At 43.4% G+C, this 10,242-nt stretch overlaps 3 non-coding genes across 3 annotated transcripts; all 3 read right to left on the bottom strand.

Moving 5' to 3' along the window:
* Window positions 1-6,967: 6,967 nt before the first annotated feature.
* On the bottom strand, window positions 6,968-7,040 carry TRNAN-GUU. Its single transcript has one exon. It is a non-coding gene; the product is annotated as a tRNA-Asn (tRNA).
* Window positions 7,041-7,835: 795 nt separating this feature from the next.
* TRNAN-GUU lies at window positions 7,836-7,909 on the bottom strand. The gene has a single exon. It is a non-coding gene; the product is annotated as a tRNA-Asn (tRNA).
* A 460-nt stretch (window positions 7,910-8,369) lies between these two features.
* Window positions 8,370-8,443, bottom strand: TRNAN-GUU. The gene has a single exon. It is a non-coding gene; the product is annotated as a tRNA-Asn (tRNA).
* Between the last annotated feature and the right edge of the window lie 1,799 nt (window positions 8,444-10,242).

The raw sequence follows: 10,242 nt of genomic DNA, 5'->3' as shown, positions 1-10,242 counted from the left end.
TCAGCGTCCCTGACCGGGTCGAGGAGGTCGTCGGTGCTATCGTCGTCGTCGAACTCCTCCTCGGAGCTCGAGGCCAGGGGAGGTGGAGTGGGAGGTGAAGGTGGAGGTGGAGGCGCGGCAGCCTGGCCGCGTCCGGCGCTGCTCATGGTGGATCCGGTGGAGGCTGAGCGGAAGCGGCGCTACGGCAGCGGCAGCTAGAATTTAGTGGGGAGGAGATGAGATGCTCGCGCCCCTGTTTATTAGGTTGGAGGCAGGGCGACGGCCGCGCCACGCGTGGCATCGCCATTACTACGTGCGCAGAGGTAGGCGACGGCCGCGCGCCACCGAGGCATCGCCATTTATGCGGCCGCAGACTGCCGAAGCGACGCCTCGGCGCCAGTACTGGCGGAGAAGACGCATCGAGGCTGGGTCACTGCCAGGCGGGCCAGACAAAACGTCCGACAGACGCGAGCGGACACTTTCCGCGTCCGCGCAGCGTCCGCAGAGACACATCCAAGGTGCATATATGGGCCAGGTTTGCGTCTCCACGGACGGCCCGGTCACTTTGCGTCGCCCCGCTAGAGCAGGGCCAACGCATTTTCGGTCACGGCGAACGAAAACGATCGCTCAACGTCCGTTTGCGTTGGTAGCTAAAGATGTCTAACAAAACTTTGTTCGGCCAACAAGTTTTATTGTAGTATTATAAAACTCCAACTGTGGATGGGTTCATGCAAAAGGTCTGCCGAGAGGTCGACTTCTTTTTCATCTGTGACACAGAGCAGTCGCATCTTGCCCTCAGGTCGTTTGCTTCTGCGTGAGGCAACATGGGCGGGCGAGAAGTCAATACTCTTGTTGCCTTTTGGAAACACTCGAATATCTCGAAATATTAACTCTGTGGCTCCATGCATCGACCATACAGTCAGAGCAGAGCTTCTCGCGCCGTAGGACCAGCGTGTCAGTCATCACTGATACTGCTGACTGAGTAGATGTTGTCAAGATTTTCCGACGGATTTTGTAACCAAGTACAGTTGCACGTATGCACATTGCACACCTCACTAAAATTTATGGTAAATTTTTTATTGTCATGTTGTTGTTCATGAAGGGCCGATGTCTTCACGGTAGCAGTATGCGTAACTTTTGATAAATATAAGAGCATCTGCCCTCTCAAAAAATAGCCGGCATACACGCCGGCCAGCTGCAGTCTATGGAGAGCACAGGCTGCATGCATTGAGTATTTGGAAACCGTGTCTTACACCAATTAATACAATAGAGACGTCGGCACCATGCATGCACATGTAATAGAGGCGTCAGCACCATGAATGCACATGCAAGAGAGAGAGGAGAATCATTAGAGGGTTGTGTCACATGCAAGTGGGGCACATGCAACTTTTCAGCAGAAATTGGACGCCGACGCTGCCAATCGACTTCCTTCGAGAAGGGATTGCTACGGGCGTGCCGGCGCTTTTATTGGGGTCTAAAAATGACCGGCGCTTTTTTGGAACCGCCGGTGTTGACAGTTTCTCTCTCTAGGATTCTAAAAATGCTATTGAGAGGCCTATGGGGAGGACCGGTGGAGATATGCTCTAACCCCTAGTTGAAACTAATTGACTTGGGTAAAATTTCGGAATCTAGCCTATTGATTAGGTGCCAACGAGGATTGAGTTAAATTGTGCATGTTGAAGCCAATGACAAGTACTAACTCGGTTCCTATGACAGAGGTACAAACGGACTGAGATCAGGTGCCTTCCTGAAGGTACACGCTGTGCCTTGAGCGTGTACATCCACCATCCAACATGATCGGACAGATACCAGCGTCTAATAAGCAAAGGGAGGCACACTGAAGAAGAGAACAAGACAATGCCAGGTATGCAGAACAAGAAGCCAAGAAGATGGCCGCCCTCGCCGACGGTGTCTCCTCCATCGACCATCTTCTCCCGCTTCCGTTCCCGCTGCCCTTCGTAGGCGAGCCCACTGCCACCTCCCGCGTCTCGCCGGGGTCCTCCCCCGCCCGCTTCTACCTGGGCAGCGGCGGTGGCCAGAGTAAGCTCACCGAATAACTGCATCTTGTCTGACTGCAGCCTGACTACGTGAGAAGAAAATAAAAGGAATCATTTGCCTGTTAGACACTGGTGTCCGTTCGATCGTGTTGGATGGTGGCTATTGGGGCTCGAGGCACAGCGTGCCTCGCCTTCAGCAAGGCACTTGATCTCAGTCCCAAACTTGCCTTCAGCAAGGCACCTGATCTCAGTCCGGTACAAACAGGCACGCGTCTACACAACTCTGCATCGATTTAATAGGAACAGAGGGAGTAGCACGGAAGCAGTGCCCTTGGTGCGAAACTCACTTCGGCTCCAGGTGACTTGGCGCCGGTCTGCCCCGGCGTTATGTTGACTTGGCGCTGATATGCACAATTTCGACTCTATCTTTAATAACGCTGACACAGATGTTAGATTTCGAAATAATTTTATTACATGGTCAGACGAGAAATTAGTTTCTCCAGAGATTAGAGTTTAGATTTTTAAAGAAATACGCAAAAACATAATAATACCATCAATGCAAGTAAATACGAGCGACTATCATTCATAGATCATTTTCTGGCTTTTCACAATTTCCAAAACACTGATGTACCTTAGGTGACAGTGACAGATATAAAATTATATATTAACTGTGTTTATTTTTGGTTAAATTCTCATAGTCATTTCTATCTGTCCATTCAATTTTTATTTTGAACAAACTATCCCACGTATGAAACCCATCAACAACTACAATAAAAACACGGCTAAAAATTTATGTTGCCGAAAGAAACATAAATTTTTACATGGCTATAGTTTTTTTTGCGGAAATGCCCACCCCATATATAATACAAATTATAAGTAGGTCATTCGAAAATTGAACGATGACTACGAGCGAGCAGAAGGTGTGTCGACGAAGGTGTGTCGACGTTTTTGTCCTCGCTCACCGTGAAAAGATAAAGCAGGATAGATTGTTGTAATTGAATGAGTTATGACATAGAGAGGCAATAATAAAGTAATAATAAATTGTTCATTATGATGAATTCAAGTTTACTGATTAAGTTTATTCAAATATGTTATTGCTACTTTGTGTCTTGAATATTAGATTCAAATGAAAACTAATAAGCACGTGTATAAGAATGAACAAACAAATGTTCCTAGTCTGCCTCTAGGGTTAACTCGTTTGTTGTTTGATGGTCATGTTTTACTGTCCAGTACTAGAAATACGGAAGTAGATTGTGAAGAAAAACAATGGTACTAAACCAATCCAGTTTTATTTAATATACTATGAGACGTTACTCCTTGTTAATAATACTATCCATGTGTAATGTTATGATGTGAATCCACCAAGAGAGTATCAAGGGATCTCATTTCGGGAAGCATGTATTAGTTACCGTTAGAAGTCTACCGTACAAGGAAACGAGAAAGGTGGTAGTCATATATGTTAGAAAGAATATATGTCTATCGACTTTGTGAATCGGGAGTGGGAATTACTCCTCCAATATAAGGAGAGATATACCCAGGGCCCATCTCGGTATTATGATGCCACCCAATCGTCTGTCTAGAAACTTTGTATTGTAAATGCCAAATACATCGGAATACGATAAGAGAAAGAGAATAAACCGGATAGAGTTTAACTGTTTAGTAATCAAGAGTTGAATCACGAGGATACCACAGTCTCACCTCCAGTATTCATAATATCGCGAAGCAATGAGATCGATACCATAAGATATCAGAGAAGGTGAGCCATTATGGATGTACCGGTCCCGCTGTTAGTTTATCGAATCAAAAAAGCTTGGGAATCATGTTTGTGAGTGATTGGGCCTGTCACTGTCACACGCTGAAGTGTTTTTATATTCTTTAGAGTACTTGATGTATTTGTTATAAATATGGTATATGGTTGAGAGAATGTTCGGAATAGTTCTTGCGACATCGAAATAGTTTTGGTGAAGTATCGGAGTCACTTCGGTGTTATCAGAATATTTCTTGTTGTACACTGAAATTGATCCAACACTAAATATTAGAGAGAAACATTATTGGAAGTGTTCCGTAGCTTCTGAATGTTCTAGAGTGATCGTAATAGTTCAAGAAATTTGATGGAATTGTTCCAGGAAATTATGTGAGGGAAAATTAGGGTTTTGGACCTTAGTATGAAGTGCCAGGACTGCCGAAGTGCCGAGAGAGTTGGTGAAGGCCCAAGCCTCTTAGACATGGGTACATGGGCTCTATGAGGCCCATGTAGATGGCATCCCACGTCCTAAATCCCCCTAGAAGGATGCCCTCAAGGGCTAGCCGCATGGGCCTCTCTATAGGCCCATGTAGGCCCCATGCCCCTTCCCCCCGGAGGCTGCCCAAGGTGGCGAACCGACCTAGGGCTGCCCTAGGTTGGTGGGGAGGGGTTGTTGGGGAGACCTAGGGTTTCCTCTAGGGCCGACGGCCAATGAGAGAGGGGCATCGGCTGCCCCTGCCTCAAGAAGCTCCAACTCCCTTTACAAAATATATAATGAGGAGCCCATTCTCCCTTTTAATGCACAACAACTTCAGCCCTTTGGTTGGCTCTCTCCTCTCTCCCTATCCCGCGTGGAGCCTCTCCCTTCGTGGAGTTTCTCTTGTGTGGAGGTTCTCCACATACGCTTACATCCAAGATAGTACTTCGGTATGATTTCGGCAGTGGCGATGAATTCCTGGTAGAACGGAGAGCATGTAAGATGCAACGCAGCACGGTGTCGTGTGTTTGACCCTAAAGGAATAAGCCAGCGGAACGCTTCCTCCGGACGCCTTCAACTCTCCATCAAGTGGGAGAATCTCTGCCCGCCGAGTCATTCGCAACACTCTTAGTGAGGTGGAGCCTTGCTCAAGTTCATCGGACGGGCTTCAAAACCTTGTTTGAGTTCTTCATCTCCCTCGTCATCGAGTGTGCCGCAATCCTCTCGGTGAGTATAAGTTGATCCTCCTCACGGTTTGTGTTACTGCATAGATAGGCCTTGTGTGATCGTGTTAGGTAAAGTGTTTTTTGTTTTGCATACAGAAAACCCATTAGTGGTATCAGAGCAAATCTATACTTAGTTTCATATAGTGATCTTTATTTCTCATTGATTTCCATCTTGTTTGTATCACCTCTAATATCAACGGGGTGTAACCACTTTCTTACAACATTCTCGCAATCTGTGATCCTTCTATGTTGCTCCTGAGTATGCTAGTTGACAAAACAAAGAAGTGCTTATGTTCGTTGGGTTATCCATAGTTGGGCCTGTGAGCTACTTACAAAGAGGACGTGCAACTTGAAGTCTCACGTTCAAGTGTTGTAGTTGTTAGGTTGGGTAACAACTAAAACTTGCTTGAAGTAGTTAGAATGTCCAACTTGTCTTTTGGAGCAAGTGCATGTGATGTGGCATAAATTTTCATCAATGAGTTTATATGAAATTCTTTGCAATGTAATAATATTTTGACATGATGGATGGAAGCATATGATTGTTATAGTATAGCGACCTGTGTGTTGAGTTTTTGTAATGTGGCGCAAGGTGTGATGCTGGATCCGAAAGTGGCGCAAGGTGTGAAGGAGTTCACACTCAGACGAACATAAGTTCGAAGATGTAGAAAAGGACTATACCACATCATTAGTTATAAACTTTTTGTGATTTTAATCCTTTTCATGCATGGGGCGAACCCTCGGAAAATATCAAGTTGTAGTGTTCTTCCAAGTATAGCAGCGTCTCGACAGTTGACGTTCTGGGGTGCGCCATGTAACATGGGTACAAACGGATCTTCATTTGTAAGGCGTGTGATGAACGGTTCTCACATCAGATTATACAGGTTGTCTTGACATTCAAGCATGAAAATCATGAGATCGAAACACGTCCATCAAAAGATGAACAAGAATTACAAGCTGTTATAATTGCCAAGTTGGCCTACCGGTTGGGGTTTTTACTACTAGTGATGCAACATCAATGGTAGTAATCCCTTCACGGATCTTGAGTGATTTAACCTCAACTATGAGGGTTGTTGAGCTAAGCAGGAGCACACTATTGTTTATGGTGCGCTTGTTTTAATCATAAACTATGCCTAGCTAAACTTGTGTAAAATATTGTGGAGTATATGGACTGCTTTGTTATATTACTTGTCTTGTGCTTGAGATCAATTTTGAATGGACACAACCATGCCGAATCACACTAAGGTTAGTCCTTAGAAAGGTTATGAAAGAATACTTCCTGGATGCACCTTATCGATTTAGCAAGCAGCTAATGAACAAACTGCTCACACTGTCACGATTGGAACAAGTCTATGAGCCTTATGCTTGCTTGCATTAATTCAAAACTTAGTGATCGTTCCCGGAATGTTCACACTTTCTCTGTTTCAGAATCAAGCACGCGCTAGGATGAAACCTCACGGATGTGTGAGCATGGAATCAAGAATATTGATTCAGCACAGAAACTCAGGATTAATATGATTCGGTATCTATGGGATTATGCACGATCAAGTGCTTGAGTCACTCACACCGTCTTACACCGCTTGGTCACATATTATATGATGACGGGAGTGATAAAGCTACTAAAAAAATGTGCATCGTGCTGAAGGATTGGAGAAATGTACTACTTGGCGTATTTGCTGGAAAGAAAAAGCTATATAGGGTTTTAAAAAATATAGAGACCCATAGAAGAATCTTGATATTTCAAATATTAAGTTAAAAAGCAGTGTTCTACTTGGTATTTGTTGGATAGAAATGCTAAATAGGGTTTAAAAAATATAGAGACCCATAGTAAAATCTTGGTATTTCAAATATTAAGTTAAAAAGCAATGTACTAGTTGACGTATTTGCTGAAAAGAAAAGCTAAATAGGGTTTAAAAATATACATAGACCCATGGTAGAATCTTGGTATTTCAAATATTAAGTTAAAAAAGCAATGTGCTACTTGGCGTATTTGCGGGAAAGAAAATCTATAGGGTTTAATAAAATTAGAACCAAAATGTTCGTATTTCGCTAGAAGGAGGGCTTGAACTCCAACCTTGTGGTTAACAGCCACACGCTCTGGCCAACTGAGCTATTCCAGCTATGTGATTAGAAAAGCTAAATATGGGATTATGCACGATCAAGTGCTTGAGTCACTCACACCGTCTTACACCGCTTGGTCACATATTATATGATGACGGGAGTGATAAAGCTACTAAAAAATGTGCATCGTGCTGAAGGATTGGAGAAATGTACTACTTGGCGTATTTGCTGGAAAGAAAAAGCTATATAGGGTTTTAAAAAATATAGAGACCCATAGAAGAATCTTGATATTTCAAATATTAAGTTAAAAAGCAGTGTTCTACTTGGTATTTGTTGGATAGAAATGCTAAATAGGGTTTAAAAAATATAGAGACCCATAGTAAAATCTTGGTATTTCAAATATTAAGTTAAAAAGCAATGTACTAGTTGACGTATTTGCTGAAAAGAAAAGCTAAATAGGGTTTAAAAATATACATAGACCCATGGTAGAATCTTGGTATTTCAAATATTAAGTTAAAAAAGCAATGTGCTACTTGGCGTATTTGCGGGAAAGAAAATCTATAGGGTTTAATAAAATTAGAACCAAAATGTTCGTATTTCGCTAAATAGGGTTTAAAAAATATAGAGACCCATAGTAAAATCTTGGTATTTCAAATATTAAGTTAAAAAGCAATGTACTAGTTGACGTATTTGCTGAAAAGAAAAGCTAAATAGGGTTTAAAAATATACATAGACCCATGGTAGAATCTTGGTATTTCAAATATTAAGTTAAAAAAGCAATGTGCTACTTGGCGTATTTGCGGGAAAGAAAATCTATAGGGTTTAATAAAATTAGAACCAAAATGTTCGTATTTCGCTAGAAGGAGGGCTTGAACCTCCGACCTTGTGGTTAACAGCCACACGCTCTGGCCAACTGAGCTATTCCAGCTATGTGATTAGAAAAGCTAAATAGGGTTTAAAAAATATAGAGACCCATAGTAAAATCTTGGTATTTCAAATATTAAGTTAAAAAGCAATGTACTAGTTGACGTATTTGCTGAAAAGAAAAGCTAAATAGGGTTTAAAAATATACATAGACCCATGGTAGAATCTTGGTATTTCAAATATTAAGTTAAAAAAGCAATGTGCTACTTGGCGTATTTGCGGGAAAGAAAATCTATAGGGTTTAATAAAATTAGAACCAAAATGTTAGTATTTCGCTAGAAGGATGTACTAGTTGACGTATTTGCTGAAAAGAAAAGCTAAATAGGGTTTAAAAATATACATAGACCCATGGTAGAATCTTGGTATTTCAAATATTAAGTTAAAAAAGCAATGTGCTACTTGGCGTATTTGCGGAAAGAAAATCTATAGGGTTTAATAAAATTAGAACCAAAATGTTAGTATTTCGCTAGAAGGAGGGCTTGAACCTCCGACCTTGTGGTTAACAGCCACACGCTCTGGCCAACTGAGCTATTCCAGCAATGTGATTAAAGTGGCACATGACGGAGTAAAATCTATCCAAATTGTAGAATCATCGTAGATCAGTATTTAACAAATGTAGATGGGGACCAACTGGACAAGTAACAGACCTCAAGGGCGCCATTAACCGCAGAAAAAAGGAATGGCAAAACAGTCACGCGACTTCGCTTGAAAAAATGGCAAACAGTCAGTCCATGACTTCAATACGCCGTCAGGAAAGTAATAGGGAGTACGTGAACGTGATGTCACGAACCACAGCGATCGATGTTTCTCAACCTGCCTGCCAGGCTCGTCTCCGCGCTCTTTCTTTCTCTCGTCATCTCGTCCCCAGGCGTTGCATCATCGGACACTCTGAACGAGTGAACGATGTCGGAAGCACTACAGGAATGGGAGGCTACGCCGAGGGCCAGGCTATACGCCGACGGCCAAAAGTCGGGGCCGTCGGCGTATGGCCCGCCTAGGTCAGCCCGCCCTTTCGACCCTCGACGTAGCGCGGCCGTCGGCGTAGCGATGTCTATGCCGAGGGCAGCCCTCGGCATATCTTTGGTCCTAGACGTAGACAGGGCTACGCCGACGGCCACCCTCGGCATAGGCCATTTTTTAAATTTGTCTAATTTTGTAAAAATCATAACTAATTCATATGATGTCAGAAAAATGTGTATGAGGTATCAAAATGTTCAGAAAAACATCCTCTATCCATTTATGTCAAAATAATGGATATTTAAATCATGTAAGTACCATTTTAATATATAAACAATTCAATCACTTTCTTATAGGTCCTCAGGTTCCCGTTTTAGTCAAATGGCAATTTAAACGAAGTCAGAAAATCTCGCGGAGCCGCATGGCATCATTTTATGTGTCCTAGTAACCACTCCAAAAGATGGAATTGGTATATGGCAATTATTTTGGAAAACCCTTCACGAACAGGGCTATCAAGTCCGGAGTTCTACGGCTTTTAGGGCAAATGAGTAGGAAACGGCCCGTGACACCGCATAGTTTGTCGGAACGAGGCCATATTTGGCACGTGCGTGGTCCCTGGGATGGGAAGCAAGGCCCCGGGAGCGGATTTCCAATCCGACCAATGGGCGATGGTTTTTTCATTTTCGGGGTGCCAAAACGGGTTATTTTTGTGAAGTAACTACATGGGGCGCATTTTAGTATTGCGCGAGACCTCCACGTAGTGGTAGGACACCTCCTTCGCACCACATATCACATGCCATATGTGCGCCCTAGATATCTGGGAATCCATGCGCCTTCCTGCGGTGTCCCACCGAATCCGCTGGAAAGTGACCGGATTTGAACTAGGGCTACACTTTCCGTCGCTCAATAAAATCCGGGAAAAATGTTTTTAGGTCTATGACATATCACTTTATATACAATTTTTGTCCGTTTAGCGCGATGGTAAACGGGTGCACCAGCGCGCCCGGTACGACCATACCGCATCACCATGGGGGTCCGTTTTGGCCAAATGGCAATTTAAACGAAGTCAGAAAATCCCGCGGAGCCGCATGGCGTCATTTTATGTGTCCTAGTAACCACTCCAAAAGTCGGAATTAGGATACGGCAATTATTTTGGAAAACCCTTCACAAACAGGGCTATCACGTCTGGAGTTATATGACTTTTAGGGCAAATGAGTAGGAAACGGCCCGTGACACCATATAGTTTGTCGGAACGAGGCCATATTAGGCACGTGTGTGGTCCTTGGGATGGGAAGCAAGGCCTCGGAGCGGATTTCCAATCCGACCCATGGGCGATGGTTTTTTCATTTTCGGGGTGCCAAAACGGGTTTTTTTATGAAG

This window comes from Lolium rigidum, chromosome 7 (assembly GCF_022539505.1).
Source record: "Lolium rigidum isolate FL_2022 chromosome 7, APGP_CSIRO_Lrig_0.1, whole genome shotgun sequence".
Classification (NCBI taxonomy): Eukaryota; Viridiplantae; Streptophyta; class Magnoliopsida; order Poales; family Poaceae; genus Lolium; species Lolium rigidum.
The sequence above is the reverse complement of the archived record's forward strand: the minus strand, read 5'-3'. Positions and strand labels throughout refer to the sequence as shown.